The sequence below is a fragment of the Typopeltis vanoorti genome, chromosome 14, assembly GCF_054136105.1.
Source record: "Typopeltis vanoorti isolate ZY-2024b chromosome 14, IOZ_Tvanoo_1.0, whole genome shotgun sequence".
Lineage (NCBI taxonomy): Eukaryota > Metazoa > Arthropoda > Arachnida > Uropygi > Thelyphonidae > Typopeltis > Typopeltis vanoorti.
Genome location: NC_143562.1, coordinates 29432637 through 29456886, shown reverse-complemented (window position 1 = coordinate 29456886; position 24250 = coordinate 29432637). Strand labels below are relative to the sequence as shown.

Genomic DNA, 24250 nt, shown 5'->3' with positions numbered 1-24250 from the left:
TTACAAGAACATTACATGAGGGAAACATACTGCCATTTTCTTAGACTTAGCGAAGGTATTTGACAGGGTGCCACATGATAAGCTGATATTTAAATTGCACTACATGGGTCTGGATGTTAGATTGGTCAACTGGATTCAGGATTGGCTGTCCGATAGGTATCAGAGAGTTTTGTATGGTGGGGCAGTTTCAAGGAGGCAGTGGTTACACTTGGGGTCCCACAGGGCTCAGTACTGGGACCTATATTGTTTAACCTTTATATCAATGACATTGCCAGTGGATTGCAAGGGGATATTCAGTTGTTTGTGGATGATGCGAAGCTTGGAAGAATTATTAGTAATAGTGCAGATGTGGTAGTCTTGCAAGAGGATTTGAATAAGCTAGACAGATGGGCAAATGAATTGGGTGGTGTCGGTTTAAGGCAGCAAAATGTAAGGGCTTGAGGTTTGGGAAACATCGATGGGATGCTGCATACTCGATGGGAGGAGTTGCACTGGAGGAAGTAGGGTAGACAAGAGATCTGGGGTGTTGATGATTGATAGAGACCTGAAATTTAGGGGACATATTACAAAGGTGGTGAAGGTAACACAGAGGATTGCTGCAATAATGAGAAGGACGCTGACCTGTAGAAATAAAACAGTTATCATTCCATTGTATAAGACCCTGATCAGACCACATTTAGACTATTGTTCTCAGATTTGGTCTCCAGGATTTGAAGTGGATAAATTAACTGTGGAAAGGGTACAAAGGCAGATAACAAAGATGGTGATAGTTATGAGGATCAGCTGAGGGAATGTGGTCTGTAGAGTTTTGCAGATAGAAGAAGGAGAGGTGATATGATTGAAACTTTTAAACTGTTGAGAGCTGGTTACAGGATTGACACTGGGGGCGTTCTTTCGCTTGGTTGAACAGTGGGCAGGAGTGTTGACAAGGGGCCCATCCCTGGAAGTTACAAAAGGAAACTGTGAGCAATAGGGTGAGGAGTGGTTGAACAATGGAATGCATTGCCTGATGGAGTGGTGGGAGCGAGAACGGTCAATGAGTTTTAGGAGTGGTATGATAGACTTTGTTTCTTAGGCGGGGCCTTCCATGATGAGTCTTTTGACTCCATGGTGGCCTGAATAATAATAATAATAATAATGATATTGTTTAAATCCAGTTTTTCAAATAAAATCTTCTGTTCAGTTTATCAATAATAAAAAAAAATTACTTTTTTCCTTTTTATTTTAATCCTTTTTAATTTTTCTGTACACTTTAATTGGTATTTCTGATGAACTTGAAGTAAACAAATAATGTGTAATTATTATTACTATTACCTTTCCCCAACGATATTTTAAATGTTTGGAACATATTACACTATAACTTATAGTAATGTTTTAAACAGTACAGTTTTCATTGCATGGATCTTTTTTTTATCACTCATTAACTGCACTTCCTGTAATTGGTTTTCAAAAAGTCGATTTTGATAGAAATATAGATTAGCCTTACTGCAGCATATTATTTGATACTTCTTTTATTCTGTAACCCGTTTCCTGATCTGTGGTTGGGAAAAAATCCGAGTTATTCCAAAAAGATAAACTGCCTAAGATACTTTAGTCAAAGGGGCTCACTTAGCATGTTTTGAAAAAGACTTAGTGAATTCCTTTTGTTATCTACAGGATTTGGAGTAAGATATCTTTATATCAGATATCTTTATCTTCAAAAATGTTTTGAAACATAAAACTTAAATAAAAAGTCAGAGGACTCTAAAATGGAAATTAGACAACAACAAAATGTAGAAAACTGATTCGCAAAATGTGAAGTTGTTTGATTGATTCAGCATCAGAATTATTATTATTATTGCTTGGAAACTTCCATGGAGTGAGAAGATTCATACTGGTCGACCTACACTAGTCACACAATATTAATCATATCACTCCTTAGATTTATTCACTGACAATGCACTTACCACATGCTCTGCAACCCATTGCACTTATTCATCACTTTCCAAGTGATAAATGTAGTCCACACACTTTTACTCAATTTCCAGGAATGACTCCTTCTTCTGCCCTATAGTCAAGAGATGAAAAATTTCTCTGTATGAATCCTATAAAACCTTTTAGTTGTTGGAAGTTTTTCCACTTGGTTATACTATAAATTAAAGATATCAGAAAATTATATAAGACTATTACACTTTTTTTATATAATGTTCGTCAAGTAGCTTTATTTTATCATCCTACATGTTTCGCCAATTTTTCTATCGGCATCTTCAGGGAATACAAACTAGTAAGCTATATGAAGGTAACAGACTAGGTTATGACTGATGATTCTAATTCATACAAAAAATTAGTATTGAACGAGGCAATGCGCGTGTCTCGGGAACGTGATTTATTCGTTATGGCTCATGATTTAATTGTCATAAAAGTTCATTTCTTTGATGTTTAATGATCTGATTAAAACTTTCCAAATTTCTGGTAAGGTTAGACCTTGATTCTTGTTTAGGTTTTCAGTTTTACGGGCGATTGCAGCTGCTTCCTTGAAGGTTCTTGAATGGTAGTTATCTTCTATATAGGGCATGAGGCTCTTATCCCACTCAATGTGATGGTTAGTAGAGGCAAAGTGGCAAGAAAGGGATGAAATGTCTTGTCTGTTGTTTCTGACATATCCTATTTGTTCTTTCTTTCTCGTTTCAAAGCTTTTAGAGGTCTGACCTACATAACTAATACCACATGAGCAAGGTATATTATATACTGCAGAGTACTTGTAGAATGGATGAGGATCTTTCGGTGATCTTAAAAATTTCCGAATAGTGTTGATTGGCTTGAATGCTACTCTGATATTATGTGGTTTTAGAAGGTTAGCTAATTTTTTGGAAATGCTGCTGACAAATGGAATAGTAATAGTACTGACGTATTGGACGTCATCATGTTGTCTATGTGGTATATGTTGCCTAGGTATGATTGTGGTGAAATGAGGCGGAGAGCAAGGATTATGAATGATATTCTGGCTGAAATGTGTGAGGAGATGGGAGTACAGTTTGTTAATGTGTGGAATGAGTTTGAGGGACGAAATGAGCTGTATGGGAGCGATGGACTGCATTTGAGTGGTTATGGTGTGAGTCGCTTGGAGAGACTGCTGCTGGAAGGTAGAGAAGTGAATAGAGAGAATGAATCAGATCGAGAGGGGAGTGATGTGGAAGAGCAGGAGAGTAAGACAGGAGAGATTGAAGGAGTGGAAATGAATGTGAAAGTGAGTGGAATGAGTATAGAAAATGAGAGAATGGGTGTGCAAGAGGAGCAGGGAAACGGCGAGGCTCAGGGTGGACAGGGATACACAGCGTGAGAAAGGTGGATGCTCCAAGAGGAGGTGAGAGAATGTGTAGGCAGGAAAGTAATGGGATGATCAGGGATCAAAAGGAAACAGATGGAATTGCAAAGGGGTCTAAAATGAAGAAGCAGAAAGGGAAATGGCCCCAGTCCAGCATGGAGAGATCACATCGAGTGAGTGGTATCAGTGGAACTAGCTGTAGATCCAGAAATGAGTTGTTGTGTTTGTATACCAATGCTAGAAGTATAAGAAACAAGGCGGATGAAATGGTTGCACTAATTGCGTCTGTGCACCCAGAGATTGTCGGAATAAGTGAGACATGGTTAGATGAGGATGACATCCTGACAGGAATAGAGATGGAAAGGTATGATGTGTTTCGTGAGGATAGAAGGGGTAAAAAGGGAGGGGGAGTGCTATTGATGATAGAGAAAGAGTTATGTCCATACAAGGTAGAGATCCAAGAGGGAAATGGGGCCAGTGGTTTTGAGGCAGTATGGTGTGAGATAGAGGTGAATAGAATCAAATACTTGGTGGGATGTTGTTATACACCTGGTAATGTGGATGGTGGTGATAGTGAAATGTATAGTCAAATAAGCCAAGCAAATAAGAAAAGGGTGATTATTATGGGTGATTTTAATTATGGCAATATAGACTGGAATGAAGAGATAGCAACTGGAAGTAAAGAAAATGAGTTTCTTGAGTTTTTGAGGGATAACTACCTCAGACAGTATGTAACAGAGGGCACAAGAGGATTAAGGGTCTTGGATTTGGTCATCTCATCGGAGGATGTAATTATCAATGAGGTATCAAATCATCCACCAATTGGTGAAAGTGACCATGAGGTGATTACTTGGGTGGTTGCCAGCAGTGCAAGGACCCCTGTGAAAAAAGGGTATATGTGGAACTACAAGGGGGGTGATTATGAAGAGCTCAGGAGACAGCTTGCAGGTGTAGCATGGAATGAGGAGTTAGCTGGAAAAGAGATCAATGCAGCTTGGGGGATTTTCAAAAAATATTTAGTGGATGCAATGTCTAAATGTATACCACGGGTGAGAAGGTTAAATAAGTTAGGTGTGAGATGGATGAATAAAGAGATTAAGCATGCAATACAGAGAAAAAGGACATTGTGGAGGCAGCATAAGAGAAGTGGAAGTAACCAATTTCATGAGGTCTACAAAGACCAGGCAAGGAGGGTGACTTGGTTGGTGAGAGTAGCTAAAGAGAGGTATGAGCAGCAGTTAGCTAATGAAGCTAAAAAGAATCCTAGGGAGTTCTTTCGATATGTAGCCAGCAAAAGAAAGAATGATTATGGAAGGATGACATTGATTGGAGGAAATGGTATAAAGACAGCTGTTGCAGAATGTGTGGTGGAGATACTTAATGAGCAGTTCATAAAGATCTTTCAATCTTGTGAATGTGACTTCATGGATAGATTAAGAGCAGTTGATGATGGGGAAGAGAGACTGACTGTAAGTGAGCAAGAGGTGTTTGGGGAGTTGAGTAAACTAGATGTAAATAAGGCTATGGGACTTGATAATATATCACCGTGTATTCTGAAGGAATGTGCCAGAGAGTTGACACCTGCCTTGACATATTTTTTTAATACGAGTCTTGCACTTGGTCAAGTCCCTAAAGAGTGGAAGGAGGGCAAGATTGTGCCACTTCATAAAGGAGGTGATCGAACTCAAGCATCAAACTATAGGCCTATCTGTGTGTCAGGTGTTGTGGTTAAGTTGTTGGAGAAGCTTGTGAGAACTAGGATCCAGAGTTGGGTTGACAACAATGGTATAATCTTTGATGGACAGCATGGATTTGCTAAAGGGAGGTCATGTTTTAGTAATCTACTTACTTATTACAATAAAGTGACTGCTTCCTTGGACAGAGGAGAAGGATACACAGTAATATACTTGGATTTCGCAAAGGCTTTTGATTGAGTACCTCATGAAAAGTTGACAGTCAAACTAGAGCAGATGGGGTTGGATATTAGATTAGTGCATTGGATTGGAGACTGGCTATCTGATAGGTATCAACAAGTTGTGTATGGGGGTGCAATATCCAGGAAAAGGAAAGTCACTAGTGGAGTGCCTCAGGGATCTGTTTTAGGGCCATTACTATTTAACTTGTATATTAATGATATTGGCGAAGATTTGGATGGAGATATTCAGTTGTTTGCAGATGATGCAAAGTTGGGATGAACCATAAAGAGTAGTGAAGATGTTGTGGCCTTGCAAGAAGACTTGAATAAATTGAGTGATTGGGCAAGCAAATGGGGAAGTGAGTTCAATGTTGCATAATGTAAGGTTTTAAAATTTGGAAAACAAAGATGGGATGCAGAATTTATGCTTGGTGAGAATATATTGTTGGAAGTAGAGGAAATAAGAGATCTGGGAGTGATAGTGGATAAGGATCTAAAATTTAGGGGACACATCGCCAAAATTGTGAAGACAACACAAAGACTTCTGGGAATGATGAGGAGGACACTGACGTGTAGAAGTAGGGAGATTCTTGTTCCATTGTATAAGGCTTTGATTAGGCCACACATGGACTATTGTGCCCAGATTTGGTCACCTGGTTTTCAGAAGGATGAAGAGATGTTGGAAAGGGTCCAAAGGCGACTGACTAAGGTAGTCTCTGACCTCTGGAATGTCGAGTATGAGGAAAGATTGAAAAGATGTAATTTGCAGAGTCTAGTGGAGAGAAGGAAGAGGGGAGATATGATAGAGACCTACAAGTTGGTAAGGGGTTGTTATAGGATCAATGGTGGAGAAGTTCTACAGAGAATAGTGGGAGATCAGGGGAGAACCAGAGGTCATACCTGGAAACTGTATAAAGAGGGTGTGAGTAGGGGAGTGAGAGGCAGGTTTTTTTCGTGCAGAGTTGTGAATGATTGGAATGCCTTGCCTGAGAGTGTGGTGTCTGCAGGGAGTTTGAATGTGTTTAAGACCCGGTATGATGAGATGTGTGTGAGATAAAAGGACCTCCTAGATGAGTCTTTGACTCCATGAGGTCTTGTTTAATAATAATAATAATAATAATATATCAGTCAAGAGAATCTTGTTGTAGAGTCTTTTTGGATAACCATTTAAAGATAGTTCTTTAAATGGTTATAAGTTTTAAATGGTTACAAGTTTTAAATGGTTACATAAGGTGTTTTAACCTTATTGAATAAAAATCTCAGAATGAGATATAAATGTAGAAAGTATTTTACCTTGGGTATAATAAATGTTAAAGATGCCAAGCTATTTTAAACTTGGTTTTACTCCATTTCCGAAGTAAGCAAACAGACAAATAAGTCAAGTTTGCGCCTGCACGTATTGCAGGTCTAGCTGACCCTCAAAGTAGTGCAAGTCAAAGCAACTCATGGTAAAGGTAGAATAAGCTCTGATCACTATTCTTAATATTTACCCTTAATGCACAGGTATGTTTTGGTAATATTTTGGTAACTTGTTCTGGTAAAATACTTATAAGCTCTGTATTACTGAAATCTTGGTATTTCTAGCCTGGCTCCCACTGATGAGACCTCAATAAAGGTTGAAACCAGTCTGGGTAGTGGCCTCTTGCCTTTAATACATAGCATCATACATCTCCTCAAGGATATGGGGTGTGCATTAAGGGTAAATATTAAGAATAGTGATCAGAGCTTATTCTACCCTTACCATGAGTTGCCTTGACTTGCACTACTTTGAGGGTCAGCCAGACTTGCAATACGTGCAGGCACAAACTTGACTTATTTGTTTGTTCGCTTACTTGGGAAATGGAGTAAAACTAAGTTTAAAATAGCTTGGCATCTTTGACATTTATTATACCCAAGTTAAAATACTTTCTACATATATATATACACATGCAAGGTATCCCTTGCTTAATGTGGGATTTGATTAACGCAGTTAATCAATCTGCGGCAATTCCTTTATACATGTGGCAAGAGTTTTAGTTAATGTGCTTTTAAAGTTACCATGCAAATACATGGAAGCCTTGAGGAGTGTTTCTTGGCTGAGAGAAAGAAAGTCATGAGCATGATGACGTCATTCCTCCCACACAACCGGGCTCCGAGAGCCTCAGAGCTAGCCAGTTACTTAGCTTTCAAAGCTCTTTTGCTTTTAGCTAATGCACCTGGTCATCTAAATTCTCTTAATGATCTGTGTGAGAATGTGAAAGTTTTATTTTTTCCACCAAATACGACATCATTGCCAAACCCATGGACATGGGCATCATTGCAACTTTCAAAACCTATTTTCTTAAAAAAGTATTCTCAAAGTCAGTAGAAACAACAACGGGAGAAAATGTGATTATGCTCCAAGAATTTTGGAAAAATCTTAACATTAAACACGCAATTGAAAACATTCATGACTTGTGGGAACCAGAAGACAAGTGTCTTCTAGCAGCATGAAAGCTGTTTGTAAAAACCTTTTGCCAGAATGCACTGATGACTTATGTGGTTTTCAAAATCCTGTGAACAATGTAGTTGAAAAAATTGTTGCAATTGATGAAGACCTTGATTTTGATGGTGTTGATGCAGAAGATGTTAAAGAATTATTGGATTCAAATTCAAACGATTTCAGTGACGCGATCCTCTTGAAATTGAACAACAATGCACGTATGAAGACAACGAACAAATGGAATGTGAAGATGAGGTTCCAAAGGAGATAACAATCAAAGAACTGGATGGAATATTTTGCTGTGTAGAATCGCTTAAGCAGCAAGTAATGGATATTGATCCAGATGTTAATCGAAGAATGCTTGTTTGCCGAGGTCTAGGGAGTCATTTTGCTTGTTATCATAGAATTTATGCCGATAAGAAAAAAACTAAAACTGTTCAAATGACTCTTGATAACTTTTTTGATAAAAAATTGCAGTAACTAATGTAGGTCGAGCATTTATTAAACATTTACTTTGCATTCATTTTTTATCTTTCCTATGGACGAATTGTAATTTTTTGCCATTGATTATTATATTTGATTAACGGAGTTTCGATATACGCGATAACATCGAGGGATTAATTAATCGCGTTAATCAAGGGATTTCTGTATATATATCCAGCTATAACTTTTTACACTGTTATTTATTAAATGCTAATTAACTTGTGGCAAAAATGAATTATAACAATAATTTTTTAACATGACTGTGAATTGTCATTTTGATGTTCTGATCTTTTGATAACAGTATAAAAGACTAAAGTAGTTTCTTAAGTTTAAATATAAAAATATAATATAAAGTTAAAAAAAATTTGGCTAAATCCCATCCTATCCTTTAAGCCTATTGTCAAATAGCTTGGCTTCTTAAATTCCTAATTTTGGTAGTGACATAATGCTAATGTTTTATCTCTACAGAATCACTGCTTGCATTCTTTGTGTGATTTGTTTCTTTTGCAGTGAAAGTAGATGATTACTAAAAATTCTAGTGAAAATCTCTACCAGGCTAACTCAGACTTTAGTTTAAAAGACCTTAGAAATATTCTATCTTAGATAGAATAAAAACCCATATCTCTCTGACTAAACAGAACTAAGAGAACTGTTGCAATAAAATCCATGATTCCCAACTTCCCATTTCGAGACTTGGGAGGCTACTTTTCCTTTTCAAAGGCAATGTGGCTTGACTACTTTGGTTATCCTTAGATTTTCTGATTCACTTACAAAATCCAGTACTCCCTCAAACTTTGAGACTCCTCCATCAAATGCTTACATGCTTCCTCATACTTAATTAGGGGTATTTTCACGGCCTGAAAAATGTACTCATCTACTCACCTGTGACAAGTGAGAATTTTTAGTTCGATAAAAAAATCAGAAGAGGATTTTCAGTTTAACTGTCAGTTTTATTTATGTAATGCTTATTCTGTTATTGCGGTTTCATGTTTTATATTGTAAATATTTTTTACCTATTTATTTTACTTATAGCATATGATGGGGAAGGCTGGTTATTACAAATGCCTGCTTTGTCAGTTATCACTGATTTTGTTGTAATGGAATATGATCACTGAGAGTATAGGATATGCATGCATTCATTTTAATGTATCACTATTCAGTTGTACCATGAGGCAACCAATTAATCACATAAAATTGCACAGCATAAAATAAATATTAAGCAGAGCAGCAAGTAACTTATTTCTTACTAAATAATGTAATATGAAGAATGTCATCATCATCATCATCATCATCAAATTCCTGACATGTACCCTCAAGGGGTGTACAGGAAATTATGTTAGTACTACATGAAGAACTTTTATCATTATTAACTTCCTATCACCAATTTGCCTCCAAATCAATCTGTTACCTGTCAAGATACCAGCATTATCCAATCTTATATTTCTGTCTTCTAAGGCACTTTTTACTGTATCAATCTGCTTATATCTTGGTCTTCCTCTGGGTCTTTTTCCTGCCAACCTGGCAGAGAACTTGTTTTGCTAATCTTTCCTCTCACATTCTGCTTAAGTGACCATACCACCTGCTCATACCACCTGACCATACCACCATACCATATCCAGGAATGTGTTAGCTCTGCTAACACATTCCTGGATACTAACAATGGTAAGTTCTTTCCTAATATCCTCGTTTTTAATATGATATTGCCATTGAATCTGTTCATGCCCCTAATCTTTCTCAGGACTCTCATATCTGTGGTCTCTAGTCTTTGGTCGAGTCTTTTACTTCTCCAACCCAGCTCTCAGATCCATAAGTTAAACTTGGTTTGAACACTGTCTTGTATACAGCTAATTTAGTGTTTTGGCTAATTTCTCTCTTAATCCATATAAATTTATTCAGTTGACTTCTTACCATACCAGTTTTGTTGATTCTGTTGTCTATTTCCATATTTAATTTACCATCATCACTAAAAATTGTGGCTAAGTAGCTGAAATGTTTTACTTGTTTTATAGGTTCTCCATCCACAATACAGTTGATATTTTCGATGTTTCTGCCAATTTTCATTGTCTTTTTCTTGTAATTGCTGTACGACCAATAAATACCAACGAGAGAGAGTTATAAGACAATAAAACATGATTGAGCAGAAATTGCGATCTAACAAAATGGCGCAGTCGACAGGATGTTGATTCATGAATATTAATTGAGAGATTAGATTTTTTTTAATGTTTAACTTAAGAAGAACTTATTCCTAAAACTTTAGTAGTAAAGTTAAGTGAATCACAGTGAGCTGGTTGTGGAACAAATCAGGCAAAGAATTATATTTTGAATAGTTTTAAACTTGAAGTTGTGAGAATTAAAGTAGTAAATGATAATCCAATATGGCTCTTGCTTCTAGGACAGGAATGGAAGACAGTGAATTCTTCAGAACTGTGAACCCCCAACAGGTCTTTCCTCAATTTTCAGAAGAGAAATCAGATGATGTATTGTCATTTTTTAGCTATATTGAGAAACTCAGAGAGACAGCAAATTGGACTGACTTTCAATTACTGATATTGCTCAGAAACAAATTAATTGGTAAGGCTAAAGGGTATTTGTGCTCTTTCCCTGTCCTTAAGAAAACCTTAGAATATGAACGATTTAAAGAAGTGCTAATCTCAGAATTCTCTCACACAACAAATCGATACCAAATCCTTAAACAACTACATGAATGTGTTCAAAGTGATAAGGAAAGTGTGACTACCTATTTCAATAGACTGTTAAACATTGCCAAATCAATGAGGATATCCTTTTCTGATAAACCCCACTTAGGATGGATTACCTTCCAGCAATTTAGAATTGGATTACATGATAATTTAAGGGAAGTAATTCACAAGAAGGGGGGGGGCTATTGATCTGGAGGGGTGTTTTGAATTAGCAAAAAGGAGAGAGAGGATCCTAGAGGAAATGCATCAAATTTCCTCCTTGAGGCAAATGTTAGCCCACGATTGTAATGCTCAAGTCCCCTCCTTATCAACTCTTATGTATCTATCAGGTGACCTACCAAAGGCAACACCAAAGAGGCTCTCTGTTATCCCTCAGGAACTATCTCTGGATGGGAAAATGATAGGGAAGTCACTCAAACCTGAAAGAAAGGAAGATTAATAACCTATACTAGACCCTCATGAGATGACAAACTCTAAGTTGATAAGTTCAACTAAGTCTATTGACAAAATCCCTTGTAACCTTGGGACTCTAAAAGGACAAGCTGAGCCTTTAAATTCCTGCAGATATGATCAATCATCTGATAACCTTATCAGCTATAAAGACGTCTCAGATTCCTGTGGTTTCAATTCTCTAAAAATGCAAAACATAGCTGTAGCCAAAGTAACTGGGAGATTGCCATTGTTACTCATACAGGGCTAAGTCGAGGAGGTTCCTTGTGAGATGCTTTTGGATACTGGCGCCCATATATCTGTTATTTCAAGTTCCCTGGTAAGTAAGTTCAATAATCAAATCTCTGATAATGCCTCCTTGATCGGAACCCTATAAAGTTTACGGGTATTGCTAAAGTTGAAATTATTGCAAAAAGGAAAACCGTCACTAATTTCCACATTCCTTGCTTTTTCTTGTGAATTACTTCCCTTAAATTATCATGATCAAATAGTATTAGCTACATCAGAAGATGACTTACAAAGATCATTAAAATCATTAAATGATATCTCAAAGCAATATAGTATGACAATATCCAAAGAAAAAACAAAAATAATGGCATTCAAAGGAGAAAACCCAATAAGAAGTAAAACAGTGATAGATAATAAAATACTAGAACAAGTAAATACTTTCAGATACTTGGGATGTGATCTATCATACGAAGAAGAAAAAGACATAGACACTAAAATATCAAACTTTGTCAAAGTAAATGGCATAATAAACAGTATATTTAAGCCATCCCTGGTACAAAAACTCACTAGAATCAGACTATATAACGTCTTGTCAAAACCAACTCTACTATACGGAAGCGAAACATGGACCATGAAAAGGAAAGATGAAAAACGAATTCAAACAGCAGAAATGAAGTTCCTCAGAAAAACAGCTGGATATACCAAGTGGGACCACAAAACAAATAAAGAAATCTTACAATCCCTAAAAATCAAACCAAATAATTACTACATAAGACAGTATAAACAAAAATGGCTAGAACATTTAAATCGAATGGACAACAGCAGACTACCAAAAATATTATACAGATACAAAATAAGTGGAAAAAGAAGAATCGGAAGACCAAGAAAGAGATGGCATGAGACCGGAACAGGCCACATGGCCTATATTCCATGTTAGGAAGAAGAAGAAGAAGAAGAAATTATCATGTAATCCAATTCTAAATTGCTGGAAGATAATCCATTCTAAATGGGGTTTCTCAGCAATTTTCAGTCTATTGAAATAGGTAGTCACACTTTCCTTATCACTTTGAACACATTCATGTAGTTGTTTAAGGATTTGGTATCGATTTGTTGTGTGAGAGAATTCTGAGATTAGCACTTCTTTAAATCGTTCATATTCTAAGGTTTTCTTAAGGACAGGGAAAGAGCACAAATACCCTTTAGCCTTACCAATTAATTTGTTTCTGAGCAATATCAGTAATTGAAAGTCAGTCCAATTTGCTGTCTCTCTGAGTTTCTCAATATAGCTAAAAAATGACAATACATCATCTGATTTCTCTTCTGAAAATTGAGGAAAGACCTGTTGGGGGTTCACAGTTCTGAAGAATTCACTGTCTTCCATTCCTGTCCTAGAAGCAAGAGCCATATTGGATTATCATTTACTACTTTAATTCTCACAACTTCAAGTTTAAAACTATTCAAAATATAATTCTTTGCCTGATTTGTTCCACAACCAGCTCACTGTGATTCACTTAACTTTACTACTGAAGTTTTAGGAATAAGTTCTTCTTAAGTTAAACATAAAAAAAAAATCTAATCTCTCAATTAATATTCGTGAATCAACATCCTGTTGAATGCGCCATTTTGTTAGATTGTAATTTCTGCTCAATCATGTTTTAAATGTCTTATAACTGTCTCTCATTGGTATTTATTGGTTGTAGGCTGATATATGAATCGAATATGAAGAAAATTTATATTATACAGCGGCACTCCATATTCAGAAATTGCAAGAGCAACTTAGATAAATCAACCTTCAACTCTATCAGGTTATCATAAGTTGATTTTAGGCCGAGGTTTTTATTTTTATTACATAGGGTTCCTGCTGAGATTTGAATTATTTTAATGAGCAGTGCAATGAAAGAATCAGGCAAATACAAGATCCAATTCAAACAAAATTATTTAATGCAGTGACACATAAATTACATCATAACACAATATTCCAACAGGGACATTATGATTGAATGAATATAAAGCTCTCATTAAGATTCTAGTATACTACTCAGCTGAGGTTAAACTTTATAATTAAAGATTATATTTAACAGATCTTATCCTTCTTATTACAAAGAACTTATATCATAACTCTACTCTGAATAAGGTTACATTTCAAAATATTTTTAAATATCAAATCAGTTCAAGATATTCAGAAGAATACAACTCATGAATATTCAGACATTCATTTATAATTCTCTAGGCTCAGTTAATCAATTTTAGTTCATGTAAGTTCGAGATTCCTAGATTACAACCAGGCTTCACAGTATTCTCATTCAGTTAATGAACACTTAATTCAATAACACAGTATTTATCATTTGAAGAGGGAAAAGTCTTAGCACATCACATTTTACATCTTTACTCACTGAATACTGCAACTAGGAACAATTTACTTTCGGATGAATTAATTTTTGTTACTTCTCACTAAGTATAGTAAAGGTAATCTTACCAGGATATAGCTTCAACACATAAGTAGATCGAAAAACAATTTTTAGGTCCTTGCTGACTTTTACTTTGTAATAACATAGACTTTAAAGGATCTTCCATTTCTGCAACTGATTTATAGACCCTGGAGAATATAATCTTTATGCACTTGGTTTAAATTATCCACCTATTTCTTCTTTTTCTTATACGTATTAACCTATTTCTATTTCTAGCACTATTTCACTCTTAGGCGTTAGGAAGTTTTGGTAAAAATTCAACTCAGAAAAAGGTAAGTTAAAATACCAAGCGATTCCTGGTCCTTTAAATTCCGTTTTTGGCACGTCAAAATTCCCCTCCAGTCTCCAACTTCCGTTCTCTATACTCCCCTACTCAATTCTCCTTTACTTTCGTTTTCGTATCCACTCCTTCCTTTTTCCTGCCAAAAATTGTTTCTCACTGGTTTAGCTCACATAGAACTTGCTTTTCCCTTGGTATATAGTAGTTCACACTCCAATATGTGCTGGGAGAAATTTGCATGATTTTTCACAACAACAATCAAATGATATCATAAGGAAACTTCTGGATATATTAAAATTACATATATTACACTTTCTTATATTATTATCAAAGGAATTAAATTCACAAAATTAATGATATTTTAATACACATCTTTTCATAACTGTAATTTATCCTAAACATATATAAACAAATAAATATCGATTAACATAACTTGAAAAAATTACATAAATAGCAAATTATGAGCATGAGACTATTAGTTTAAAAAAATACAAATGATGCTCAGGGAATGGTAGATTATGTTGGACTCTGAATGATATATTAACAATTTCCATTTCTCTTCATTCAGAATCCAACACAATGTTACCATGGTTGAAATCTCCCATAATAATTACCCTCCTTCCACTCATTTCTTCTATTTGCTTATGCATACTACTCCACCGTCTATTCCATCATCTAGTCTATAGCAGCACCCAACTGTATATTTTGTTCTGCTAGTTTCAATCTCACCAAATGGCCTCAGATGTGCTCTTTTCTCTATCCTGCAGTTCTACTTCTTATTCTCCTTGGCTGCAGCTCATCAGCTATCATCAATAACACTCCTCCCCCCATTTTATTCTCCCTGTCACTCCCGAACACACCATACCCCTCACATTCAATCCCACTGAAGGACTATACATATACTATATCATCATCTATCAGCCCTGTTTCACTAATGCCAATAACCTGTGGCCTGGAAGTGCCAACCAAAGCCAAAAATTCTTCCTTCTTGTTCCTAATACTTCTGGCATTAGTATACATGAATTGCAGAAGCCCATTTCTATCCTTATTTTGATGCTTTATACTAATTATCCCATTCTGATTTGTTGTCCTTCATACTCACTCGGGCATATTACACACATTCATACACTCAACTGTCTTCCTGAAGTTTGCATATCTACTTCTCCCTTCCTTAATAACTTTAGTTTTCCTGATTCTGCACATCCACTTCCACTACATTCAACACCTTTTCAAGTCTCCATACACCAAATCCATTCAAATGTAAACCATCCATCTTATATAAATCCTTTTGCCCATCGAACTCACTCCACACATCCACAAATTCCACACCACTCCTCCTGCATAATTCATTCATAATGTCATTAGCGATTATGGCCCTCCTATACTCTTCACTGTCATACCCTGGCAACAGACTCACCATCCTCTCTCTCTCACTCTTCTCTTTTGCTACCTCAAGCAATTCTTTCAAATCCTCTCTCATAGCCATTTTGTCTCCTTTCAAATCATTTGTACCTGTGCTGCTACTACTATCAATTCTTTCACCCGCTGCTTTTGCATTCTGATTGACTCGCTTACATCCTTAACATTCGCACCAAGTTGGTATTATTTTGCTAAACTCTCAACTATCAAACCTCTTACTAAAGAATCTCCGTACAACACTCGCTCTTTCATTTTGTTTACACTCACTATCATACTCTTATTTTTCCTATCATACTTTTGCCATTTATTAGTTGGTATGCTCAGTAAACATTTTTGCCAATGCTCCAGTTGCCGATTTGTCCTGTGTATCGCTCTGCATAACTGTGCGATCTCACTCATTGCATCAGTCTCATCATTTTTATTTTCCATTAATTCATTCATCTGTTCTGTATGTTTACCTTCATTCTCACTTTTGACGCCACTCTCACAGCTATCTGGTACTACCTCGCAAATGTCACTCGCATTCTTACCTCGCATATCACTATTTTCTACATTCACACTTTCAATAACGATATCATCCTCACGATCTGAAACACTCTTTAAATCCTCACATTCCTTACACTTTCTGCACACATTCACTCTACTATCGTTGTTTAATCAGACTCCAACCGCTCTCCCCAATGCATACATTTCACAAGCGGTACACTGAATCAAATCCTTTAAATTAAAGTTTTTAGACAAAGATGGCGACCTGGACGCCATCTTTTGTATTTCTCTTCATGGGGGCCATGTGCACAAATAATTGTATCTATCGATTTACTAATTAAAATACTCAGAAAACACACAAAAAACACACAAAAAACACCCAGACATGCTAAGATATGAACAGTAAATAATACTATGTAAGATTCAAGCAAATTTACCAATTATTACTCAAAATAATACTTATCTGTTCAGAAGCTCTCTACAAACACTACACACAATATATCCCTCTAGTCCCATGATATTCCCATGATTTATCAACTATTTGTTGTAAAGTGAAAATCTGATCCTGGCTGACTCTATTTGGCCAGAATCCAGCTTGTTCTTCACCAAGCTTCCCTTCCACCATCCTTCTCAACCGTTTCTCAAGTATACTTGCATAAATCTAACCAGTAACACTCAGTTGGGAAATACCTCTGTGCATTCATGAGGTTGAAATACATTGATAAAATGATCATTGAATATTCAGCTATATAGAATACTTCAGCTTGGTTCAGTTTCATGGAGGAAGGAATTGGAAGAGCGAGATATCATTAGTGCTTGGGAAATTTTGAAGGAATATTTGTTAACTAGCAATAGTCAGTTGTATTTTATGAGTGTAGAAGAGAACACAATTTGGTGTAAAGTGGATGACAAACAATATTAAACAGGAACTGCAGCTGAAAAACAGATTATGGAAGAGATATAAGAAGATGGGGGTGGCAAGCAGGTGTATGAGGAATATAAGACTCAGGCCAGGAGAGTGAGTAGTATGATGAGAAAGGCAAAACTGGAATATGAGAGGAGATTGGCCCTAAGGTCCAAAGGAAATCCTAGGGAATTTTTCAGATATGTGGCCAGTAGGAGGAGAAATGACTGTGGAAGAATGATATTGTGGGATAAAAATGAGAATAGAGTGACTGATGCAGAGGACATAGCGGAATTGTTCAATGAACACTTTATTAGAGTATTTCATCCTAGAGGAGTCAGTTTTAATGCTAGAGGGATAAGGCAGGTTCGAGGTTTAGAGGTATAGGAGGAGAGTGTGTTTCAGATACTGAGTACTCTGGATGTCAGTAAAGCTGTGGGACTGGATGGTATTTCACCACGTGTTTTGAGAGAATGTGCTAAAGAACTGACAGCTCCTTTGACTTGGCTTTTCGATGAAAGTCTATGGGAAAGGTACTCAGGAAATAGCAGGAAGGTAAGATAGCGCCATTGCATAAGGGCAGTAGCAGATTGGAAGTGTCTAATTATAGGCCAGTTTGTGTGTCATCAGTAGTTGTTAAGATCTTGGAGAAATTAGGGAGGGACCATATAGAGCATTGGGCAGATGAGAATAATGTTATCTGTGAGAATCAACATGGATTTGTTAAGGGGCGCTCTTGCTTTAGTAATATGATTGCCTTTTATGATAAAGTGACACGAGCAGTTAATGAGGGAAATGCATATACTGCCATTTTTTTGTTTTGGATTTTGCAAAGGCATTTGATGGGGTACCACATGATAAGCTGATACTTAAGTTGCAGCACATGGGTTTAGATGTTGGGTTAGTCAACTGGATTCAGGATTGGCTGTCTGATAGATATCAGAGTTGTGTATGGTGGGGCAATATCAAGGAGGCAGAAGGATACAAGTGGGATTCCACAGTGCTCAGTACTGAGACCTGTATTGTTTAACCTTTAAATCAATGACTTTGTCAATTGATTGCAAGGGGATATTCAGTTGTTTGCAGATGATGTGAAGCTGGGCAGGGTTATTAGTAATAGTGCAGATGTAGCAGCCCTTCAAGAGGATTTGAATAAACTGGATAGATAGGGAAATGAATTGGGGTGTTGGTTTAATGCAGCAAAATGTAAAGTCTTGAAGAAGTTTGGGATACATCGATGGGAGGCTGCATACTCATTTGGAGGAGCTATACTGGAGGAAGTAGGGAAGAAAAGAGATCTGGGGCGATGATTGATAGAAAACTGAAATTTAGGAGACATATGGCAAAGGTGGTGAAGGTGACCCAGAGGATTGCTGTAATACTGAAAAGGACGCTGAGTTGCAGAGATAAAACAGTTATCATTCCGTTGTGTAAGAGTGTGATCAGACCACACTTGGACTATTGTTCTCAAATTTGGTCCCCAGGATTTGAGGGGGATAAATTAATTGTGGAAAGGGTGCAGTGGTCGATAAGAAAAATGGTTTAAGGACTGTACAATGTTAGTCATGAAGATCAGCTGAGGGAATGTGGACTGCAGAGTTTGGTGAATAGAAGAAGGTGAGGTGATACAATCGAGACTTTAAAACTGTTGAGAGGCAATTACAGGGTTGACACTAGGGAGTTCTTTCACTTGGTGGAACAGCGGGAAGGAGTGATAACAAGAGGCCATACCTGGAAATTTTGAAAGGAAGCTAAGAGGAAGAGGGTGAGGACTGGTTTCTTTGCATCGAGGGTGGTTGAACTGTGAAATGCATTGCTGAGTGTGAGAGCAAGAATAGTCAGTGAGTTCAAGGAGTGGTATGATAGATTTTGTGTTTCTTAGGAAGATTCTCTCACGATGAGTCTCTTGACTTCATGGAGTTCTGAATAATAATAATAATATCGTTCACATTGGTTACCAATCTGCCAGTGTTATCAACTAGCATCATCCTTCCATAGTCATTTTTTCTTCTACTTGCCATGTATTGAAAGAAGTAAGTGACTAGGATTTTTTTTAACTTGATTGGATAATTTCTTCTCATACTGCACTGTTGTTGCTTTTACCAACTGAGTCATCTTTCTGGCCTTCTTTTTATACCTTTCATCGAAGTGATCACAGTGTCTTCTTTCAGATTTCATGTTTAATCTCTTCCTTCATGCATTTGCATTTTACTTGTTTAGATTATTCCTTTGGAATACACTCAGATGGTGAGTTAAATTACACTCTGATTAAATAGCTCTTGTTCATTGCTCCTGCAATGTCTATATTCTTCTCACTCAACTCCTCTTTCCACACTATATCTCACAGGAATCCCACTGCCTTTTTACATTTCAGGCTTTTGATATCTTTTTCTACTTCATGTATGGATATGCTTTCCTGATTACTTTTTACCACTGTGCTGTCCTGTCCTGCTCTGCTTGTTTCAATTAGCAATTTTTTGAAGTAATTACTCCATATATATCCAGGAATGTGGCTTAATCAAATTCTACAAAATTTGTGCAATTTGCACAATTTTGTGGAGAGAATCAGTATTCAAAAATGCACTGATGTAGTTATATGTGTACACCTAAGTTTTTTTTTTAATTGAGAGTTTTTATGATACTGAATGTTTTCAATTGTGTTTATAATAACAGAGAAGAAATTGTTTTTGTTTTTTGTTTTTTCCATAAAGTTGATTCAAAACTTATAAGTGTTTTTAGAAGTGAAAATGTACTAAAAATAGGATAATTAGAAAAAACCATAAAGGGTCATGTATTGCTTATAAAATGCATGATTTTTTTTCTGCACAGACTTATAAACAGATTAATATAATAAGTAGTTAACATATTTGCTTCAATACTAGTAGTAATCCAGGGTAAAAATTAGCCATAGCATTAACAGAAGATTATAAATTGATAGGATCAAGGATTAAAAATGTGATTGTGATATATTAGACAACCATAGTAAAGTACACTAGGGTGACAACTGCTTAGTAAGATATTTGCTTGATAGGTGAGTAAGCACAAACTTTTATTCCTCTCTGAATAAGCATCTGATTATTGAAATTAATTCTTACAAGAGAAGTGGAATCATTGAAATTTAAGCAGAAGATAGTGGCTGATTACCTGGCAAAGCGTTTTACATTGTTTTTTTTTAAAAAAATCCTACAAGAGTGGAATAATGTAATAATAATAATTTTTTATGAAATTTTTTTAATATTTTTTTACAAAAAAATAATAAAAGAAAAAAAGGTCGGGCCAAATGAAAATATCAAAAATTACAGCCCCATTAGTTTATTGTCAGCAGTGTGTAAAACATTTACCAAAGTGATAAATAACAGGATAATGCATGAGCTCAATTATATGCATTCAGTGGAGCAGGCAGGGTTTGAAAGCACGGTACATTGATTATATTCATACTGTTAGCCAAATTTTAGAAAAGACAAATATAATAAATATCTCTGTTTGGCCTTTGTGGACTTTGAAAAAACATTTCCATCCATTACAAACTCGGCTATAGAAGAATATAGAAGACCTCTGGAATGTCAAGTATGAGGAAAGATTGAGGAGATGCAATTTGCAGAGTCTGGTGGACAGGAGGAAGAGGGGAGATATGATAGAGACCTACATGTTGGCAGGTCTCTATCATAAGGGACTGTTATAGGATCAATGCTGGAGAAGTTCAACAGAACATAGTGGGAGATCAGGGAAAAACCAGAGGTCATCCCTGGAAACTGTATAAAAAAGGTGAGTAGGGGAGAGAGAGGCATGTTTTTTTTGTGTGCAGAGTTGTAAATGATTGGAATGCCTTGCTTGAGAGTGTGGTGTCTGCAGGGAGTTTGAATGTGTTCAAAGCACAGTATGATGAGCTGTGTGTGATAAAAGGACCTCCCAGATGAGTCTTTGACTCCTTGAGGTCTTGGATAATAATAATAATAAATATGTATTGGGAGGGAATAATAATAGCTATAGAGATACTTAAACTCCATGTTTCTTTATACAAATGTCAGGAGTATCAGAAATACTGGAGATGAATTGGTGTCATTGGTAACATCAGCCTGTCCAAAGATTATTATTATTATTATTATTATTATGTGACACCTCCAGGGAGTCCAAAGACTCATTGAGGGAGAGTGTGCCAACACCATCAAGTAGCAGAGGCTCTATCAATCAACCAACCTTTGCTGGCAAAGGTTGGTCATTAGGATCAACTGGGCAATTAGGATCAACAAAATATGGTACATTGACAATGATATACTGACTGAGAGGAATAGAAGTAGAAAAAGTACATTTCGGCAGGATAAGAAGGGCAAATGCATTGGTGAAGTATTACTTATGATGATGAGTTATGTCCTCTCAGAGTGGAGGATTCAGAACAAAATAGGACTAATAGTTTTGAAAGCATATGATGTGAGGTGGAGGTGAGCAGGCAGGATATTTAGCAGAAGGTTGTCAAGTTCAAAATAAACTATCATTATAATGGATTTTAAGTAAAGCACTATAAACTGGGATGAGGAAAAAGCATATAGTAGTAAGAGAGTGGAATTATTATTATTATTATTATTATCTTAATTCTGTGGAATCAAAGGACTCATCGCAGAAGGTATATACTCTCTCATACAAAAAAGATCATCAAGCTGTGCCTCAAATCCATTCAGAGTTTCTGCACTCACCACACTTTCAGGAAATGCATTCCCTCTCCATGCAAAGACTCTTCTTCTCACTCACTCCTTACACCCTCCTTATACAGTTTCCAGTGATGGTCTGTGGTTCTCTAATTGCCTCCCTTTACTCTATGAAATATCTCCTCCACATTAATCTGGAAACAACCACACCAACTTATAATCATACTCACTCCTCTTCTATTCACAAAACTTTGTAAGTTGTATTCCCTCAATCTCTCTTTCTCTTCATATTCATATTTGATATAACCACTCAACCTGGTTGGCTGAGTGGTTAGAGTGTCTGCTCTAAAGCCGAAAGGCTACAGATTCAAATCCTACCATGGGCATGGATGTTTGTGATTGTCTGTGAAAATATTAGTGGTGGTGGACAGTAGATGGCATTGGTATAGATGATAATGTTAGTGTAGTTGCAGTTAGCTCTATTTGGTGGATTGAGTGGTGGAGAGAGATCGAGAGTTGTAGAGTAGGTGTGCTCCCTTGATGAGACTTTTGACTCCTTGGAGGTGTCACATGACACATTATCATGATGACAAGGATATACCAGAAAGGCTCCAAAAAAGACTGAAAAGAAGACAGATTGAAAGAATGTAAATTGCAAAGCCTTTTGAGTAGTAGGAGGGATATGATTGAGGCATATAAGTAAGTTAGGGGTTATTATCAGGTTGACATGGAAGGAAATTTCATAGAATAGGAGAGGGGGAAGTAACACTAGAAACCATCCCTGGAAACTGTACAAGGGGGGGGGGAGGTTCTTTGCCTGGAGAGTGGTTGGTGAGTGGAATTCATTGCCTGAACGAGTTGTGAATAGACACACTAAATTAGTTTAAGGATGGTTGGACGAGCTTTGTGTGTGATAATGTTTAACTCCCATGATGACAACTCTCTGATTCCATGGGGTTAGATAATAATAATAATAATATTTCCAGTCTTCCCAAATGAAAAGTAGAGCATTTTCACATCAAGTGAATACAATAAATTAAAAGCTAGACCTCATATATAATCATACATACATCCTTAATGATTATCCTAAAAAATTTGATTTTGACTAAAATAAAGAGCCAAAAGGCTTCAGTTCGGCAATGCAAAAATTATAAAAATCAAGTGGATATTAAATCCAGTATTATTTCAAAGCCGAATACAGAAACTATAAAAGTTTCGTGTGAAATTTCACCAGCGAGCTCACGGAAATACACTTGCCAGCATTTATGAGTTGCCCTAGCCGTACCTTATAGGAGAGATGATCGCTATGCCCAAGTGTTCATATATTCGCCTCCTATTGGTCCTTTCGATAAGGTTTCACTGGCCTGACAGCTGTTTCAAACCAGTTGGTTAAGAGAGTTTTTGCTCTCTTAAGGTTTCTGCCTGGTCTCTGACTAAAACCAATCAGTTTGAAACAGCTGTCTGGCAGCGAAAATTTTATCAAAATGGATCAATAAAAGGCAAATATATGGACACTTGGGCATAGCGATCATCTCTCCTATAAGGTCTGGCTAGGGCAACTCGTAAATGCTGGCGAGTGTATTCCTGTAAGCTCTCTGGTCAAATTCCATATGAAAATTTTATAGTTTCTGTAATCGGCTTTGAAATAATGCTGGATTTAATACCCACTTGATTTTTATAATTTTTGATTTTAAACTATTATATATTGAGACTACAATATATTGTGAAGAAATAGTTGAGTTGTTGAGTGATCACTTTGCAAGGTAGTATCATCCAGGTGGAGATTTTTGTGAAGGGTCTCCTGAAATTAGTCTTCTGACTCCATGGAGATACCCATATAATAATAATAATAATAATAATAACTATTACTATTATTCTGAATGTGCATAAAACTAGCCATTCAGGCTCTTAGCAAAAGTTTTAGTTATGCAATACTACCTAAAAAGATTCCTGCTATCAGCATCATGACATTGATAGAACAGTATATCAGAGATGATAAGGTTGTCAACAGTAATCTTCCTGGAAGGAATTTCCCTCTAGAATAATACAGAATACGATATTACAGAATACATAATAAGATCTAATTATTAGAATTCATAATGGTTTAACTTTTTCATGTATTACTATTTTAATTATTCTCTACCCCTCCCCCTCCCCCGAGGATGCATATCAGGAATTTGATGATTATCATAATGATGATAATACAGAACATCGGATTAAAAATAAATGAATAAGTTAAAAGGATGCCTGTGCAGAATAATTTTATATTAGAAATATTTTAAATAATGCAGTAATGCCAGATGACTCATATGCCAATTGTATTCTTGTTAAGGGTTAAAGCTATATAACTTGGAGGAGACCTCTATATCCTTTTAAGGAATGAGGAGAACTGATGGGACTTCTGCCTAATGCCCACTCCTCATCTTCTCATAGTGCATCCTCTTGAGTAGCTACTCAGGTAGTCAATGAACAAGGATGAGATGGCAATTTTGGATTTAGCCAACCAAATT

The 24250-nt window shown here is 36.4% G+C and overlaps 1 protein-coding gene across 3 annotated transcripts in view; it reads left to right on the top strand.

Moving 5' to 3' along the window:
- The window catches only part of LOC150099333 (extracellular matrix organizing protein FRAS1-like), a 1385483-nt gene that overhangs the window by 658873 nt on the left and 702360 nt on the right, over positions 1–24250 (top strand). The gene's annotated exons all lie outside the window — the stretch shown is intronic.